Source organism: Armigeres subalbatus, chromosome 2, assembly GCF_024139115.2.
Source record: "Armigeres subalbatus isolate Guangzhou_Male chromosome 2, GZ_Asu_2, whole genome shotgun sequence".
Classification (NCBI taxonomy): Eukaryota; Metazoa; Arthropoda; class Insecta; order Diptera; family Culicidae; genus Armigeres; species Armigeres subalbatus.
In genome coordinates this window covers 150,882,414-150,901,526 of record NC_085140.1, presented here as the reverse complement: position 1 = coordinate 150,901,526, position 19,113 = coordinate 150,882,414, and the positions used below count along the sequence as shown (strand labels likewise).

Here is a 19,113-nt window from a genome sequence, read left to right as displayed (position 1 = left end):
TGAAAAAAATCTCAAAAATAATAAACAAACCAAATTCCTTTCCATTGCTTTGTTTTTGATGGGATGGAAATAGGAGCTATGAGATGAAGTGGCGAACCGTTCCCCTATTTGGTAATGGTGTCTTCCATACATTTTTTCAATACGACAATGCGATTCTTTGTAGGTATTCAGTTTAGTGATCAATTCCCCTACAAGTTATATAAAAACATTTTTTCTGCTTTACAACATATGTACCTACAAGGTTTGTATCTACACAAAAGTTGCAGCAAAAATTTCCCTGAAAAACTTTGCCGAAGAAATCAAGTTCGATATTTTATTAATATTGGAGATCTGCTACAAACTATACCTGAAACCCACAAAAATTGTTTTTTTCCATATTAGTTTTATTTCTGCTTCTATATTTCTGCATGTTTTAAAAATGTTCAGATAATATTAAAATACGACGTTTGGTGATTATCACGAATAAAACAGCTATAACATATTCAATTATCCTAGCAAGCAACCTAGGGATACTTTTTTAGTGTCGTCTACATTACGAAATTAGCGAAAAAATTAACTAATTCTAAGTAATGGCATGATTGCGTCAATTGCGTGATTTTAAATCGTATTCATTTGAAAAAAGAGCATATTCAATTGAAAAGGGCTTGTAACCTTTTTATTAATAGGTAGATAAAATATCAATGAACGTCTTTGTAGTGGTATACATTTACGTGTTATCTGTAATATTTTCCAGTGACAACTCACAGGCAATGCATTTACGGCTTTTTGGACTACCAAATGACACAAAGTTTGCATACATTGCGTTGAAAAGTAATAAGTTATTTAAGTATTGCCTTAGGAGGGCAGATTATACCGTCTTACCCTACCTTCAATGGACATTTGAAATATTTTCGTTTTTTTTTCAGAAATACTTTTATTGTTTCTTTTATTGCGGGATATTATAGATTGAAGATAAACATCGTATTGTCTATATTATTTGCTATTTATTTATTTATTTGCTTGATCACCTTCATCTGACCTATGTCTTAATAAAGTAAAAACTAAAACAAATTAAATTACAAAAATATTCGGTACAACCATAAATCATGGAATCAGTCAAAATACATCGTCATTAAAAACAAACAAACAGTTAAGCCAATAATGTTGTCAGAAGGATCATTATACAAATAACACAAAACATTCATGATCAGTATACGGTAACCTAGCCTAGGTAACAAAGTCGAATTGCTGGAACCTTTCGTTGAACCTGGATACCATAAACCTAATGGGGTCATGTTGTCCATATCGGGTGTTGCGAGCGTCCGTCAGCAGGAAGTTTCGCCGTCTCAAGGATCTCTCCGGGACATAAATATTCATCTCAGAGAGAATAGCTGGAGCATCGAGCTCACCTCTCAGCACTTTACCGATAAAAGCGGCTTGCATTACAGATCTCCTGCTTTCCAGCGATGCCAGGCCAATTAAGTTGCATCGATGTTCATATGGAGGAAGACGCACAGGATCACGCCAGGGAAGGTTCCGGAGTGCTAGTCGAACAAATTTTCTCTGAACAGCCTCAATACGGTCAATCCAATTCTTGTTGTATGGACACCATACCAGTACGGCAGATTCCAAAATGGCACGAACTAAAGCACAGTAGAGTGATTTGAGGCAGAGAGGATCACGAAAATCATTGGATATCTTGAGGATAAAACCAAGCTGCTTGTGCGCCCTCGAAATCACATCTTCATAGTGAGACCGAAAAGTCAGCTCCTTATCCATTATTACACCGAGATCTTCAACTTCAGTTTTACGCTGAAGTACTTCGCCAGACAGAGAGTAGTTGAATATAATCGGGCGCCGCAATCTACAGAAAGTAATGGTGTTGCACTTTCCCACGCAGAGTTCCAAACCATTCCGTTTGCTCCAGCTCTCAAAAGAATCCAAGGTAGCCTGTAATTCCAGACAATCATCTCTGCTTGTAACGACCATATACATTTTTACATCATCCGCATAAAACACTCGCATACCGCGAGGCAATACAAACGCTGCATCGTTGATGAATAACAAAAAAAGCAATGGTCCTAAATTACTCCTGAAGCGATATGGAAGGAATCTGAATACTCCGAACCAATTCGCACTTTCATACACCGGTCTGATAGGTAAGATTTAAACCAGCTCACAAGTCCAGTCGACATTCCGAGTTTTCCAAGTTTGTGAAGGAGAATGCAGTGATTCACGCGATCAAACGCTGACTTAAAGTCTGTATATACCACGTCAACTTGTTTACCTGCATCCATTGAGCGGATGCACAAAGACGAGAACTCGACAAGGTTAGTAGTCACTGACCGTTTTGGAAAGAATCCATGTTGAGCAGTAGAGATGTAAGCCTTGCAGGTACCGAAGAGAACTTTGTTCATGATTATTTCGAAAACTTTCGAGCAGGCGCTTAACGATGTTATGCCCCTATAATTCGCAATGTCACATCTGTTTCCCTTCTTGTAGAATTGGAGATAGGAATGACGTTTTCCACGCGATGGGAAAGGTCGCCCTCTGAATGGAACGGTTGAATAACTTCGCCAATGGTGCCAGTAAAGCAGCAGAGCACTTTTTAAGCAGAGACGATGGAATGCCATCCGGTCCGGGTGTTGTGGAGTACTTGAGCTTTCGGAGTGCCTGTAGTACTTGTTCTTCGGAAATTTCAAAAATTCCAAAATCGAAACAATCCAACGGAGTATCTCTGAGGGCTTCGTCTACTTGAGATGGGCCGAGTACTGCATTCGTAAAAGCCTTCTTGAAATGCTGGGCAAATAGTGTGCACTTTTCAGATGCCGTGTCTGCAGATAAGTCACCATAATGCATGCTTGTAGGTAGCCCCTTTGCGTTTCGTTTGGACACAGGACCAAAACTTTTAGGATGTAACCGCAGACTCCTCTGCGTACGATCAATATACCGTGCATATGATAAACGGTTAAAGCTAGTATATTTGTTGCTAGCCAACACAAAACAACGCTTGGAGTGCGGAGTACGATTACGTCTGTACTTCCGGAGGGCAGACTGCTTACATCTTTTCAGCTTACGGAGATATCTGTTTGTCCATGGAGGTTTCAGCGGCGGTCGCTTGAGTGGTACATGGAGCTCAATCACACGCTGAATTTCGCGGTTGAATATGCCGATAATATCATCCAGATCCCGATCGGAATCTAGGAAGCGCCAATCAATTGATAATAGGACGGATGCTAGAACATCATAATCGGCACGTAGAAAATCAAACTGAACCCTATCAAGAGATTGTTCAAATTGCAGCGGTAAATCCATTACTATACCGACCTCAATTGGTGGATGAGCGATATCGGCAACAACCAGAAGTTCCACTGCTTCAGAAACGCAGCAGACTGGTAACGTCCTGTCATTCACCAGGGCCAAATCGAGAGTCCTATTGTTAGTGTTCTGTATGGGGTTCACTTGTGTCAAACCATTGAAACAAAATCCATCGTAAAGTGCGTTCCCAGATCGTGCCATCCTTGATTTACTTACATCAATCTTAAATCCACCATTCTCAGAACGTGTCCAATGCATTTCAGAGTGGTTGTAGTCCCCCAGAAGAAGAGCAAAATCGTTTTGGTTTAGTCCAGATAGAATGGATTCGACGGAGTCAACATGCTCTTGGATCATATTGAGGTCATCTCTCCGGTCAGGTGGTAGATAGAGAACTCCAACACTAACGGAACAGTCTGTCAGCTTTATTTTCACCCACAGTTGTTCCAGGCATCCGCTAACTGAATTCGGATCCACACAGGAACGCAGAGCAGACGAAACAGCAATTAGTACACCTCCTCCTCTAGTTTTCCTGCTGTTAAGCGCATTCCGATCAGTTCTATACACCGTGAAAGAGTCGCCGAAAAGTTGTGTAGATAGAATGCAATCATCGAGCCAAGTCTCGGTTAATACGATGACATCATATTTCGAATCTGAAGCTGCCAAAAAGAATGAGTCGATCTTAGTACGGAGCCCCTCACATTTTGGTAATAAACGCGCAGCTCGGATAGCGGGACAGTGGACATAATGCTGCGAATAGGTTGTTGGGAGCTGCTTGATCGCATAACAGCACCATCTCGAGTGGAACCTGAGGTCACCGCAGGTGCCAAAAAGGCCATGCTACTGGGTTGAGAAGCAGCTGGACAACTGAAAACAGGTAACTTATCAGGAGGTGACCTGTTCGCATTGAGATCGTACTTGCCTAAGCATGGCTGTTGGAAGGTCCCTTCACCTGCCTCAAACACAGGACCGGGACGGCTGATGAACGCAGGCTGGATTGGCTCGACTGTGATGAGCGGATAGGGACCTTCCACAAGGCTGGAGGCAAGTGTGCGTCCCGGGGTCCGATGAAGAGGATTTCCAGGTAGGTGAGACATCGCTGCACATTGGCTGGAAGCATGAGGCTTGTCGGTGGATGATCTGAGCATATTGAGAGGATACTTGCCTGAGAATGGCTGTTGGAAGGTCCCTTCACCTGCCTCAAACACAGAGGCCAGACGACTGATGAACGCAGGCTGGATTGGCTCGACTGTGATGAGCGGATAGGGACCTTCCACAAGGCTGGAGGCAAGTGTGCGTCCCGGGGTCCGATGAAGAGGATTTCCAGGTGGGTGAGACATCGCTGCACATTGGCTGGAAGCATGAGGCTTTTCGGTGGATGATCTGAGCATATTGAGAGGATACTTGCCTGAGAATGGCTGTTGGAAGGTCCCTTCACCTGCCTCAAACACAGGGCCGGGACGGCTGATGAACGCAGGCTGGATTGGCTCGACTGTGATGAGCGGATAGGGACCTTCCACAAGGCTGGAGGCAAGTGTGCGTCCCGGGGTCCGATGAAGAGGATTTCCAGGTAGGTGAGACATCGCTGCACATTGGCTGGAAGCATGAGGCTTTTCGGTGGATGATCTAAGCATATTGAGAGGATACTTGCCTGAGAATGGCTGTTGGAAGGTCCCTTCACCTGCCCCTTATACAAGCACTGTAACTAAATCTCTCAAGAAATCTTATTCATCAATCAGGAAATTCTGATAACCGTTTTGCTGATCGACTATCATTCATAATTCATAATCGGGAGTAGAATCGAATCCCGGTTCGGATTAGAATATTTTCTTTAAAAAAAAAAATTACGTCCTAATAAGCTTTTTGAACCTAAATTCAATCGATATCTATACGATCATAATATCTTGTGGTGCATAGATGCCGATATTAACAGTAGCATGAAACCAGTAAGAAATGCACGACAACAACTCAATTACCGATTGATTTTTGCCTGTATAACTATGTTTGGTGTCGTGGTTACGCTTCGATTACACCCCTTACAAAGCGCTAAACATCCATTCGTTAGCAACGCATTCTCGCCACAGTAATTTATTCCATCCCAAGGTCATTTTCCATACATCGCATCGATACATCACTGCCGTCACTCGCATTCCATTATAGTTATTGAGAATTTAGTCGGAGTACCGCCGTCCCAGAATTGACTATTGCAAATTGATTATCAATATTCGAAAGTTATTGATCTGTTTCCGTCTTTTTTGTTTCTCTTCCAGGAAAATCAACTCGATCCGTTAGACATTTCAGGAAAATAAAAGTGAAACCCCAGAGAGAGAAAGGGGAAGTTGACCGTTTAGTGTGCTGCCGCCGTCTCGAAGATTACGGGACTCGGCTTTGTTGGCTCGACTGAGATGCATTGTCGTTGCTCAAACACACTCTAAGGGGAGAACGTGAAAAGCGGTGGAAAGTGTTCTACTTCAGCACCGTTGGCGTGCGATTTTGTCTCTCGGAAAAGCTGCTGTGCGAAAGAGAGAATTGGAACAAGTGAAGAGAGAAGTGCGAATAGTGAAGTCATGAGAGCCGGAGCGAAAAATCAATCGAGTGAGCAGCTGTGAATCTTGGCAGCAATCATTGAACGGATTCACCCATCGCCACCCACTACAGTGAGCTGTGAGTAATAGCGGTGACCCGCCAAGTTCTAGGTGGCAGAGGAAAAGACCGAGTCTTTTCCGACTGTCACTAAAACAGTTCGATTTGTGTGTCCTACTGCGTAATAAGTGTTTGATTGTAACCGTAGCCGGTGGTATGGACAGGTTGTTTGATTCGAATTAGCGTGTCAGATTAGAGTGCTAAAGCTTGGACGCACACTTGTCGCATACGAAAAAAAAGGAGAAGAGCAAGGAGATACAGGATTCACGTAGTGATCAGTGCAGTGAAGGAGAGTAGCGCCACACAAAGTGATATAGTAGCCGCGCTCGTTTGTCAACAGGCTAAGTTAGTTGCAGTGGGAAAGTAGACGGTTCAAGGTGTCGAGCTTAGTAGACCGCACGTAAGATTGTAGTACGGCTTTGGGTTTCGTAAAGATCTAGAACAGTGAGCAACCCCAGAAGAAAACTTCAAACCTGGGGCTAACTAGGCGGTTTCCATGCTAAACTACCGCCTCGTGTCAACACACTTCCTCAAACAGCCGTAGATCATTTGCGAACAGGTCGTAAAAATGTGCAGAGACAGAGATATGCCACTTCGATGAATTAATTGCAAATTGTTTTGTCGGTGTACCATCATCAGCAACAGTGTATGTACGCGTGGTAGCGTGTGGGGTTTATTATTCTTGTTGTCATCGTTGGAGAAAAGAATTGAGATCTTGGAGTCCAAAAAGAAGTTGTGTTTAGGTGCTATCATCGCGCATAGATTTCGTAACCAACTACGGACGATTCTTCGCCGTCACGAAATTTACTGAATACATCCACTCTAACCGGTGTGCAAATCGTCATCTAAAAATCGCGTCATCAGCGTTAAGATCTAGCAGAAAAAAAAGGAAAACAAGTTTCCTTTTCCAGCCGGGTACAGCACCAAATATATTTGTGCGGTGCGTAAGCTTGTGCGTTCGCATCTTACCATCAGTACCCATAATTCCAACGTGTTCTCCCTTTGATTGTTTTTGTGGTCGACCGAAAAAAAGTAACCAGCAAATAGTTGAAGCAGTCAATATATTATCACTATTCACGACCGGTTAATATTCCATCGGGTGAAGGTGAACCGCATCGCGTATCGAAAATTGTGTTAACACCATTCATCGACCGGCGTCCAGCTACGTTGCGATCGTCGCTCAACCGAAAGCTTCGACAAGCCTCCTAAAGTGGAGCGGTGCTAGAGAACAACTTCAGCGGCACCGGCGACAGCATTCGGAAGCGGTTTCTTCTTCACTGTTGTTGTACCCGCCGATAGCAGAAACAACTACAACAGCAGCACGAAACAAGGAACCGATCGACAGCGACAGCGTCGACAACGTGAGCTTCGCGGAGCAGTTTGCGAAAATTCCACCCAAAATTGAAGCATTTGCTAAAAACGTTTGGGAAACAGTTACAGCTTGTGTGGTAAGTTTAATTGATATTTTATTTTATATATCCTATATGCGTGAATATCTTCATTTCTTTGCGTTATTACACAGAAAATAGGAAATCTGTATAAAACTCGCTGGTTAGGTAATACATACCACCTCACATTCTTAGCTAATAATTCAATCATTGTAAAATTGAAAGCAGCTGAAACCAGTAATCCTTCAAACGCCCCCAAAAAAATAAAAACTTCATCTGACTATTTGCAATAAACGTTTTAAAATTAAAATGTTTTTATTGTGCAACTTCGGCGTTCTTTTTCGCAGTTTTACTTGGTTTCCTTGATTTTACTTCTGTCCAGAATTCTTCAGATATTTTCAAGAATTCATTGAGAACTAACTTCAGGACATTTTTCGTAAATATCTTAAATAATTCTTTAGGAAATACTTCCAGGATTCTGAGAGAAAATTTCAAGAATAATTCCAGAAATTGCTACGAAAAACTATTCTAAAAATTATGATACCATCAGAAAATAAATTCCTCCTAAATTTTCTTCTTAATTTCTTTTTGAAACTCTGTAGGACAAAATTTCAGGAATTTCGTTACAATTCCTAACAAAAGTTCCAATGGAACTCCTAACGGAATTTCCGATATTCTTAAATTTCTCTAAGAATTTCTTAGGACTAGAGCTTCTAATTTTCCCGGGGATCAACTTCCCGAGATCCCGGGAAATAAAAAATATACGAAACTATTTCAAAATCGTTACTTATTCTTTGTCGTAGAATATTATTTAAAAACAGCTTGAAAATTAAATTATATAGGTACCAGGCCTCATTGTCCTCAAATAATAAAAGAGTTGTTGAAATATCTGAGGGAATTTTTCGTTAAGTTCGAAAGTAGTTAACCCCTCTGCAATACGTTCGCCATGTCATAATCATATCGGTTGTCGAAGTACTGGCACCTGTTTTCACTCAAGAGTAAGATCTGCAGCGTCCTTATGAGTTCTTACTTTTTCTTACTATTTTGATATGAGGAAAAACGGCTTTGGGAGGTTTTGTTCTATCAGAGTGTAAAATAATCGAAAATTTTTAGTGAAGTCCATTTTTCTTCATTTGTCAGTTCACTTCCGACACATTCATAGTCGGCTCTGGACAGTCAATATTCAGTTGAATATTAGTCATTTAATATTTATGCACATTTTACAAATTGATGAATTATCTGAAATCTGAACACGTTTCAAATGAGTAAAGTGATTTATCACACAGAACTGAATCCGATTTTCATCCGCGAGGCACTCTTAGCGGTAAACATTAACATAAACAATGATAATTATGTTTTTTTCTGCACATAGTAAACACATTCAGTGACAGTAGAATGAATGAGTTCGTGGAGTAGTCGTCTGACTATGTCATTCTATGTTTTGAATATTCATGCGATGTTTGTCAAAATTCGGACCGAAGTTGCTTCATGAAGATGAATATTTCAAGCTCTGGTTCTATTATCAAAAGTATTCTTAAATCAATTTTTCCGTATCACACCTATTTTTTTTCATTCGAACGATCTTCTGTTCAAGTTTGAGTGAATTTCCGTTTAGATTTATATAACGAGCACTCAACTAAATTTTTCGGCTTTGAAGGCTTAAACAGATAAACATATTTCAATAAATAAATTGTTCCATCTAAAAGCGTAAACGAAGATCTTTCAGTCGAGTTCTCGATGGTGGTAGTTCTATTATCGTAACTATCGATTGAATAATTTTTTTCTGTTAAATTTTATCTCATTTTCAGAACAGCACCAAAATTGCATAAGGTGCTTAATGTGAGGTCATTACAATACGATTATTGTAATGATTTCACATTGGAAGCCTAAAATCTGTTTGCTTTTACTCTTTACATAATTGATAGAAATAATAATTTAACATTGGCAGCCTAAAATCTGTTTACTTTTATTCTAAGGTGTCCGGAATTGAATACTAAACCATCTTGATTTGGAAAGGCTTCTGAAATATTCAAATGAAATAGTTCAGACAAATTAAAAAAAACGAGTGTACAGTATACAGTACATTTAATCTATTTTGAGGATCAATAGCGATTGCCATCAAAATTTGAGAGCGAAATTTTTTTCTTCACGTTCCAAAAAGGCTGCAAAGTTGGGCTGTGGGCGCACTCATTTTAATGAAAACTCAATCATCGATGCTGTAGTTGTCTCCTAACTTATTTTAAATTATTCAGACATAATTGATAGAAATAATAATTTAATTATTATTTTTATTTATTGGACATGTCTAGTTATTGTACACATACTTTTTGGAAGTAAGCGTTGACCGATTTGCTTGCAACAAGTTGCTTTTGTCCTATTGCTTTCTGTTGAATATCGGACTTTTTTTTATTCCGTTATTTATTTGATAGGCACTCTGTGTTACTTAACCGCTACTGTGCCGAGGTCTACTGTGGTATTCTGCTGTACAGAATCCACACAGATTCTATTTTTAGAATTTTCCATTACTCATTTATTGTTGTCGTTGCCAGTCCATCTCACCGTGAGCCCATTGTTTCCGTTTGTCTATGTCGTGTATCAAATGATCGTTGCATGGTTCGGTTGCCATTTATCTGGGTAACGTTGGAGGAATGCCTCCGAGAAGAACAAGTTGTCAGTCGTCATCAGGCAACCGTGACGGTAAAGCGCGTTCCCCAAAACGCCACCGTATGGGCTGCGGATCTGGCGACTGACGAGGGTTTGGTGGAGGGGCTGGGAATCGAATCCATGACCATCCGCTTGTAAGGCGAACGTGTAGCCAACTACGATACGGGACCCCCAACGAATATCGGACTATGGAATCAAATTTTATGGCCAAAATATTTTTTTTTATAACGAACGAGAAAGGCACCATTACCGCTAGGGAGATTAATCAGGTTTTTTTTTAAAGCAATAAGCGTAAATAAATGGAAAAATGAAGTCCATTTACCTAAAGTGCAATCTTTTCTTATGTGATTGTTTTCAATTTCCTCCATAATGCACGAGAAAGGTGCAATCACTGATAGGTGGATTGATCTTTACTGCCTTCTGGCTATTAGAATAAACAAATAATTCCTTTTCTTTAAACCTAGGTGGTTTTGATTCTTTCTTCTTTATTTTCTGTCGAGTTTTCAAGGGTGCCCACAACCGAACCACAAAATTGAAATGTCCAAAAATATCAAATTTATGAAATTGTCAATAAATTTCCAAAATCGTCGAAATTAATATACTTTCTTTGCTAATAGTAGGGTTATTTGTTTAGCTTTCCATTGGTATACAAATGTCGGCATATGATCGACTAGGGCCAAAGTTATAGACCAAAGATAAAAAAGTGCCCACAACCGAACCTCCTCTCCTACTATTTTGTAGTTTTATAAGATATAATTTCATTTCCCAATAATATGGAGTGTAATCTATCTCATTATGCTTTCGAAACGAAATTTTAAGGGACCGGTTAGAAGATGTTACTTAAAAATTATTATGGATTCGCCGAAATCATCAGTCACCATCATGTTTGAAGAAATAAAATAAAAATAACAAAAAAAATAAGTTGAATGAATTTTCGGAAAAAAATCTCCGGAAATTATTTCGGAGATAAATCTAGAAACTTCTCTTAAAAATTTGGAAGAGTATCCAAAAGAATTCTTAGATGAAATATTGAAGGAACTTTCAATGGAACGAGTGCAATCCCGATATTTTAGGATTTTTTCGGCTTGAAGTCCGAATTCCAAATCCAAAACAGGGGTTTGTTTTACTACTGTCCGGATTTTTGAAGGAACTCTCGAAGGCATTCTTGGAAGAATTCTCGAAGAAATCTTCAGGTGTTCTTGAAGGAAATTTTTGCAGCAGTTTTTGAAGAAGTTTCCGAAGACATTCCTGCAGAAATCTAGGAATTTATGTGAAAATTCTAATAGGTGTTTTTGGAAATTTATTTGGTAAATCATTTAATAATTCTTTAGAAAACTCTTTCAAAAATTCGTTTGAAATTCTTTCTAAATTTGTAAATTTGTATTCCTCATATGTACTTGTATTCCTAAAATTGTATTCCTCCTGGTGTACACTTGGAAATTCTAAAATTTCGCCGAAAAATGTTACAGAAATTCTTTCGGGAACTCCTGCTGTAACAATTTATAAAATTCGCCCAGTAGTTGTTTTGAACATTCCTCCAGAGAAGAAATTTTCAAATAGACCTTTGTAAATTTCCCCAGATATTCGTTTAGTAAACCCATATGAAGTTCCTTCCACAATACCTGGCGGAATTATTATGAAAATTTTGATGAAATTTTTTTCCAGAAAGTTAATGAAGAATGAAATAGGAAATCTTCAAGGATTTGTCGGAGGAATCACCAAAGAAATTTTCAAATGAAATTTACGAAGGATTCCTAAAAGAATTTCTAAATGATTTTCTGGAGAGAATCCCGAAATAATAATAAAAGGATATTCTGAATGAATCGTCGAAGGTCTTAAATAATTTCTGGAAGAGTTGCTAAAAAATCCGGACTAATTGTCGAAGGAAATTCTGAAAGAATTTTGGAAAGAATTCCTTGAGGAAGTTCTGAAGCAATTCCCGTGGGAAATTTCGGAAAATTTCCAAGTATTAGTTCTTAGAGTTTCCGAAGGGCTTTCTTGAGAAGCTACTGGGAGAGTTATTAGAATTTCTGCAAATAATTGTCGAAGAAATTTCACCAACTCTCCATGCGGCCAATGTCAGTGGTGACTGCTCCCTTCATCTTCAGTTTCTGGTTAGTAATCACCCAAAATGACTCTATTGTATGGAACTGAGGACAATTTGATGGATTCAGATTTTTTGGGATAAACTGGACTCCACTATTGTAGTACCGTTGTAGCACTTTATTGCTACAATGGCAGCTGGCTAAATCAAGCCAAACGTAAATGGGTCATCATGGGACTGAATGAAGGGTAAAATTCGGCTTTTGACGCAGATGGATTTTGCAGGACTGTGCAAAATTATTTTTCGTTTCTATTTCTGCGTGGTGAATATTTTGAAACCACGTTAGTTTCAAACTGTGAGAAGAAATAGACCGAAAAGAATGGTTTACTAATTATGAAACGCTGTGAAAAACTTGCATATCCAACCACTGGGAATGCCACTATCTCTAAAATTAAATGCCCCATTTCTAAATGACCTAGGCTCTATAAACATAAGGTTATAGTGTCGTAGTAAAAACAAAATATATGTACACAGTGAGACTCAAGATACACGAGGTTGTTAAGGTGACTAGATAACAAAGCTTAATTTTCAAGAGCAAAATTCTAGAGAACCAAACTACGCACTACGCTGAGTTACCCGATTGGTTACCTCTTGTAGGTGACCACTCGGATTATTCTTCAGGATAGTTCATTATTTAGTTGGCATGAATTGTGCGTTTGAAAATTCGTTTGTAGCTTCGTCATAAATTCACCAGCGTATCACTCATGAACTCCTTGCCGGGAGGAAGAGGTGGCTGTGGAAGCGAAAGGAAGCGTTTATGAAGTATTTACATGCTTACAAAGTATTTACATGCTACATGTCTCGTGTCTGTCTTCGGGGCCCTCCTTAGCCGTGCGGTAAGACACGCGACTACAAAGCAACACCATGCTGAGGGTGGCTGGGTTCGATTCCCGGTGCCGGTCTAGGGAATTTTCGGATTGGAAATTGTCTCGACTTCCCTGGGCATAAGAGTATCATCGTGTTAGCCTCATGATATACGAATGCAAAAATGGTAACTTGGCTTAGAAACCTCGAAGTTAATAACTGTGGAAGTGCCCAATGAACACTAAGCTGCGAGGCGGCTCTGTCCCAGTGTGGGGATGTAATGCCAATAAGAAGAAGAAGAAGGAAGTGTTTTATTTTTAAAGAGCAATTACCCAGTATGAGGAAAAGGGGATGATGAATCTCAAAATGAGAACTATGCAGTTTAAACATGATCTTTTTTCATTATTGACTTTATCTTATCTTATCCTAAATTGACTGTGAGGACTTGATCGGCATTGCTATTGGTCTTGAATAAATGATACTCCAAAGCATGCACACTACAGTGAGAATAGTTTTCTAATCCCAAGACAGCCATTCGATTGGTGAGTTGTGCATCTTTGTTGTTTTTTTTTGGTCAATCACGACTAGCAACTACAAAGGGTATAGTTAATCAAAGTTCTGGAATAAAATACCGTGGATAATCAAATTTCGGACACACTCAAACTTCGGATACTTCTATTCGTATGGGAAATTTTCTGAAACATTTCATCGAGATGTTTCGTCATGCTGGATCGGAAGGACTTATAGTTTTAGCTTGTTTTAGAATGATTAAGACAGTCTGAGTTGTGCAGTACTTCGGCTCCCGTTATTGCATAAATCAGCAGTTTTGTGCCAATTTAATAGTCCTTCGCTATTTGGTGGCATCATCACTACACTTCACTTCTTTTCAAAAGGCATTGAAAAAAACAAATTTTTGCACAGATAGTGCACAAGAGCAGCCAGAAATTCGGTCAGAAATGTTAGTCGGATGCAGATCATTTTTTTCACTTTTTTCACTTTTTGTAATCAGTCATTTGTTTGATGCAAACACTTTATATAAACTGCTATTTTTGTCCGAAAAAAAAACTATTAAACAAACTGATTGCGGAGCGAATGTAAATACCGGCACCGGTAGCAGCAATCTAATGATTAGGGTGGTTCAAAAAATTGATTTTGCTTCGCCACGCTAAGTCGATTATGTTTCATGTTTTGGGTATCGTCCGATGGTTTCAGGGTGTCGAGAAAGTTTCCCACCCGAAAACATCCTGGACCGAACCGATAATCGAACTCGCCATCTCCGGATTGGCAATCCTACGCTTTCAATCCTTTTTTCCAACAGGTTAGCTTGAGGCTATTCGAAGTTCCTGCAAGCGGTCAAAGCCGTCAATGGTCCATTTTAGATTCATAATTCGCTTTCTGATCAAAAATTACGAAGGCGTCGGATGACTGATTTTGGTGCTACAACTGAAAAGTCCTCTTCCACACACACCAAATTTATTTATCGTCGTCCAGCAAACTGAATTGCTGGAATTGCTTCAGTAAATTTCCTATTACTGAAACTTCCGCTAAGTTGGTTTTGTTAGCTGAAAATCCAGCAATTCTTCGACATTGTTGAACATCCAGCAATGTATATGTCAAACACTTATATTTTTAGTCGTTCATTTCATTTGCCATGTTGCTACAGACGATGAAAGCCAAGGCGAAAGTGGAATCGAGGAATAAATTGATAATTTGCGTTTTGAAGATGACAACAGCAGTTCGTAATCCAGTTTGCAGCCTATACATATTTATTCAAGACTTATTGAATGTGGGGGGCTCATGTTTTTACCATATTTTTAATGAAAACTATTGGCAAACACAAACTTATGATTTTGCTGAAAAACCAGTAAAATTTTGGTCGCGATAAAATTGCTGGAAACCAGCAATAGTTCTGTCAAAATGCATTGCTCTCTTGATTGCTCTAAATACAGCAAAATATATTGCTGAATTTATTGCTGGTTGAACAGCACAACAGAAATCAGCAAAATATTGCTGGTTTCCAGCGAAAAAATAGTGTGCAGGTTCCTCTGGGGCAATCTGAAGATCCTGAAATGCGGTCCGTGTCGTCGATGGTTCAATTTTTGTTCATCATTGGCATTCTGATCGAAAATCATGAAAAAAGAGTAGTCATATGACTAGTTCTGGCACGAAAACTGAAATGTTCTCTTCCACAGGTACACTTGGGACAATCCGTATTCCCTGGAAGCGGTCAGAGTCGTCAATAGTCCATTTCATGTTCATAGTTGACTTCGAAACCATGAGAAAAGAGCCGTCGAATGACTGATTTTGGCATCAAAACTAAAATGTACTGTTCCACAGGTTCCTCTGAGGCAATCCGTAGGTCCTGGAAGCGGTCAGAGCCGTCAATGATCCATTTCTTATTCATACTACGCTTCCTGATCGAAAAACAGGTAAAAAGAGCCTTCGAATGACGGGTTTTGGTGCATCCCAGGAACCAATTCCATTGGTTTTTCATTCTTGACAAATTAGTCCTACTCCTACTTCGTATGTGTTTACTTATTCTTCTTCTTATTGGCGTTACATCTCCACACTGGGACAGAGCCGCCTCGCAGCTTAGTGTTCATTAATCACTTTCACAGTTATCATCTGCGAGGTTTCTAAGCCAGGTTACCATTTTTGCATTCGTATATCATGAGGCTAACACGATGATACTTTTATGCCCAGAGAAGTCGAGATAATTTCCAATCCGAAAATTGCCTAGATCGACACCTGGAATAGAACCCAGCCACTCTCAGCACGGTCTTGCTTTGTAGCCGCGCGTCTTACCGCACGGCTAAGGAGGTTTACTAATATTATTCAATTTTTAACCACAAGTTATCCTAATATCCACCTTAAATTTACAGTTTTGAACCTATCACTGAAAAAACTGGAATACCGTGAAACTGCAATAATTTTCCAGTTCAGGCATAGTTACAACACAGCAAATTTTACCCAAAATTTGCCTATCCTACTTATTTTGTCTATCCCCTGTAGTTTCCGACGTGCTTTTGCAATATTTTCTTATGCGAAAATCACGAGTTATGGCCGAATCAACTAGTTTTCATAAATTGATATATCCAATCAGCAATAAATAGCAGCAAACTTTTCAAATAAAATAATAAATTTTCTTCACAAAAAAATGCCTTAAAATGTCAAAAAAAAAGCAATAAGAAGAGAAATACTCATATACAAATAAAAAAGATAATTAAATCATGTAAGTTTCCATAAACGAAGAAAAGGTATGAAGAAAAAAAATTGTTTCGACTCCAATTTTTCAAGAAATGTAGCAACTTTCTACTTTTCTATAGAAAACTAGTCGACCCGGCAGACGTTGTCCTGCATAGTAGGCGAAAATGCGCGTTGTACACTGCCCAAGCGAAATTTTCATACGATTCTTAATTTTAGTTTTTCACGATTTAAACAACTTTACTAATGATTTTCGACTGAGGAAATATCATATAAACCCGTCGGAAACTATAACGAATGTTTCTGCTGAAGAAATGAAAAAAATCCATCCAGCCGTTTTCGAGTTATGCGGATACGAACACAGACCATTTCATTTTTATATATAAGATTTTATATTTTCATGCTTTCAGTTTGATTTATGGAAGTTGGCTGCAGACGTGCTCTTCATTAATCTGGAAAGCAACAATCTCATTAGGGGAAGCAATCCCAGCAGCGTGCAAGAGAAAGCGGTTTTGTGCATTGAGCTATCTTCCATCATACGGGGCTACAGCTGAGATCACTCTCTTTGACGGATACATTTTTTTAGTGCGCTATTTGTAGTATCCAGTTTGGATCAATTGATTTTTAAGTGTTTGAGAGGGTAGTTATTGACGTTCACAAATAACTGCATATGTACCGGTGCCGGTCGTGCCGGTTCAATATCTTTTCAAGGGGTGCCGGTCCGACGAAAGCAAGTCAAATTTGATTCATTGCTATTTTGGGACAGAATGATCTTCAGTCTCTCTGCTTTTTTGGTTCGTAATTACGTCAAGGAGGCAAATTTGTCTTGTGCATTCTGAAAGAGCTGGACGGTGTATTTGTGTTGGATTGGATTTATAGTTTTTATAGCGTGTGAAATGATTGATGGACTGCACGTGAATGTAGATCATGGACTATTGTCCCAGATCGTTCGCACAAATTGACATTAACTACGTTTTGACTTTGCTTGATGTTGTGCCAATTGACCTTTGTTGTAGAAAATTGTCTCAAATCAAACTGAATGTCAGTCCAAAAACAGATAGCAGCACTTATGTATGTATGTGCGTATGTTTCAAAGCTTTCAAATATTAAAAATTTAAAATAAATTTCGCTGTAGTTTTAGTCTGTACGACAATTAAATAAACTGGAACAAAGTCTAGCAATCTCAGATAAACAGCTGATGCATGGCGGTGAAGTTATCAGACAGCCTGACTCCTGTTTACCTGTTGTAATGCTGATTGCTTGATTCCCTTCCAATATCAGACATCAGCGTGATGTGGATTATTTTTACTACATACAGCAACTTGTTTTCATGACCATTCCGTCTCTGCTTACCAACACAGAAGGAATCCGGATTCTGACGTTCTACTCACGTAAATGCACATAGCGATGAATAAGGCGATGAAAAAAATTGGCGCAATGTTTATTTTTAGTTCCACACGGCCAACAAGCAAATTATCTCGCGTCAATTTCAACCAAACACCGTGGTTTAACTTTTTGCCTTTGGTTTCACAGCACCTGCCCTCTACATCTGGTCGTGTGTTTTGCGTGTTTTGATTCATATCTACTTACTTACGCGCATTGAACAGCGCAACGCCATCACCCCCGTCAGGTGGGGTTGACTTTAGACATATGTGCGCTACCCTAATCTAGTGGTGCGAAATTTTGTGTTGACAGATGGCTTCTCAGCCACAGCGAAACGCATGATGTTTGTGACGCACACCGGCCGGTCTGCTATGGTTTGTTATAGTTTATAGATTTGGGGAAAGTTTTTCTTCCTCATTCTTCTCATTTCTTTTTTTAAACATCGAAGTAACAAAGACAAATTTTCTTTGCATTAACTGAACCGGTGCCAGCGAAAGTGGTACATGTCACATTGAGTAAATGTTTCAAAAGACGTGTTTTCCCAAAACCATCGAAAAATAAATTTAAATTTGCTATTCTCTGCAACTCAACTGTACCATGTAAGAAATAAGGAAGTACAAATTTCAAGTTTAGTGGAACAAAATGCATATGCGCCACTATAATTGGGAACAAAATGAAACAGAAACCGAAAATCGTTGAAAAAGTGGTACATGTAGATTTATAAAATCATTCTAATCGGCAGTAAAGCTACTTGAAATTTGAAACTGGGTGAAAATATGTTGGCAAAACATTCATTTTGCCGAATTTTCTTTTAAAATAGCTGATTTTAGTGGGTGGAACTGTATATGTACCACTTTTTCTGTCAACGAAATGATCATTGTGATATATACCAGAAATTAAAATGTGCATATCTCCACTTTTGCTGGTACTACAAAACCACCTTTTATTTTTTTTTTTTAATTTTTAATTCGTCTTAAACAGTGTTCATGTAAGGTAAAATTTGTCAATTTTTAGGAGGAAAACGTGTCAAACATTAAAATAGATGTATGATTTTGATGATTTGTCTAGAGAACAAACCTGATTGCATGAAAACTAGTCCATAGTTTAGCGGAGAAAACCGCTCAGTATTTGACATTTCATCAACAAAGTAGGTTCAACTAGTTTGAGGAGAATACATGAATGGAAAGTTTTAGATCTAGAATCATGCTCATGAGCGATATGATCGTGTGAGATTGCAATACTGATAGGTTAGATTTCGTGTTCAGGAACATTATTTTTTTTCGATAGAAACTGTTATTTAAAGTTGAATACCTAGGGGAACGGTTCGCCACTTCATCCCATAGCTCCTATTTCAATCCCATCAAAAATAAAGCAATGGAAAGGAATTTGGTATCTTTATTATTTTTTTGATTTTTTTCAGCAGTGAGCACGCATGTTGACAAAAAGAAGCAACGAATTTGGTGCCGTATTTCTTTGTTTAGCGATGAGATGGATATATGTACAGTGAGATGGAGATCGGAACAGTTCCCCTATATACAACCGAAAGCAAACTAACTGATTGATTACACAGGGGAACAAAATTTAACCTTTTGCGGGTCCTCAGGACCAATTGACATGTCTCCAGTAAAT

At 39.0% G+C, this 19,113-nt stretch overlaps 1 protein-coding gene across 1 annotated transcript in view; it reads left to right on the top strand.

Annotated features, from left to right (window-relative positions):
* The first annotated feature begins 7,052 nt into the window (after nt 1-7,052).
* Nucleotides 7,053-19,113, top strand: part of LOC134211019 (protein FAM13A) — an 85,591-nt gene continuing 73,530 nt past the window's right edge. The window contains exon 1 of the mRNA XM_062687543.1: nt 7,053-7,385. The gene's annotated coding sequence lies outside the window, so the exon portion shown is untranslated. The remainder of the gene's footprint in view (nt 7,386-19,113) is intronic.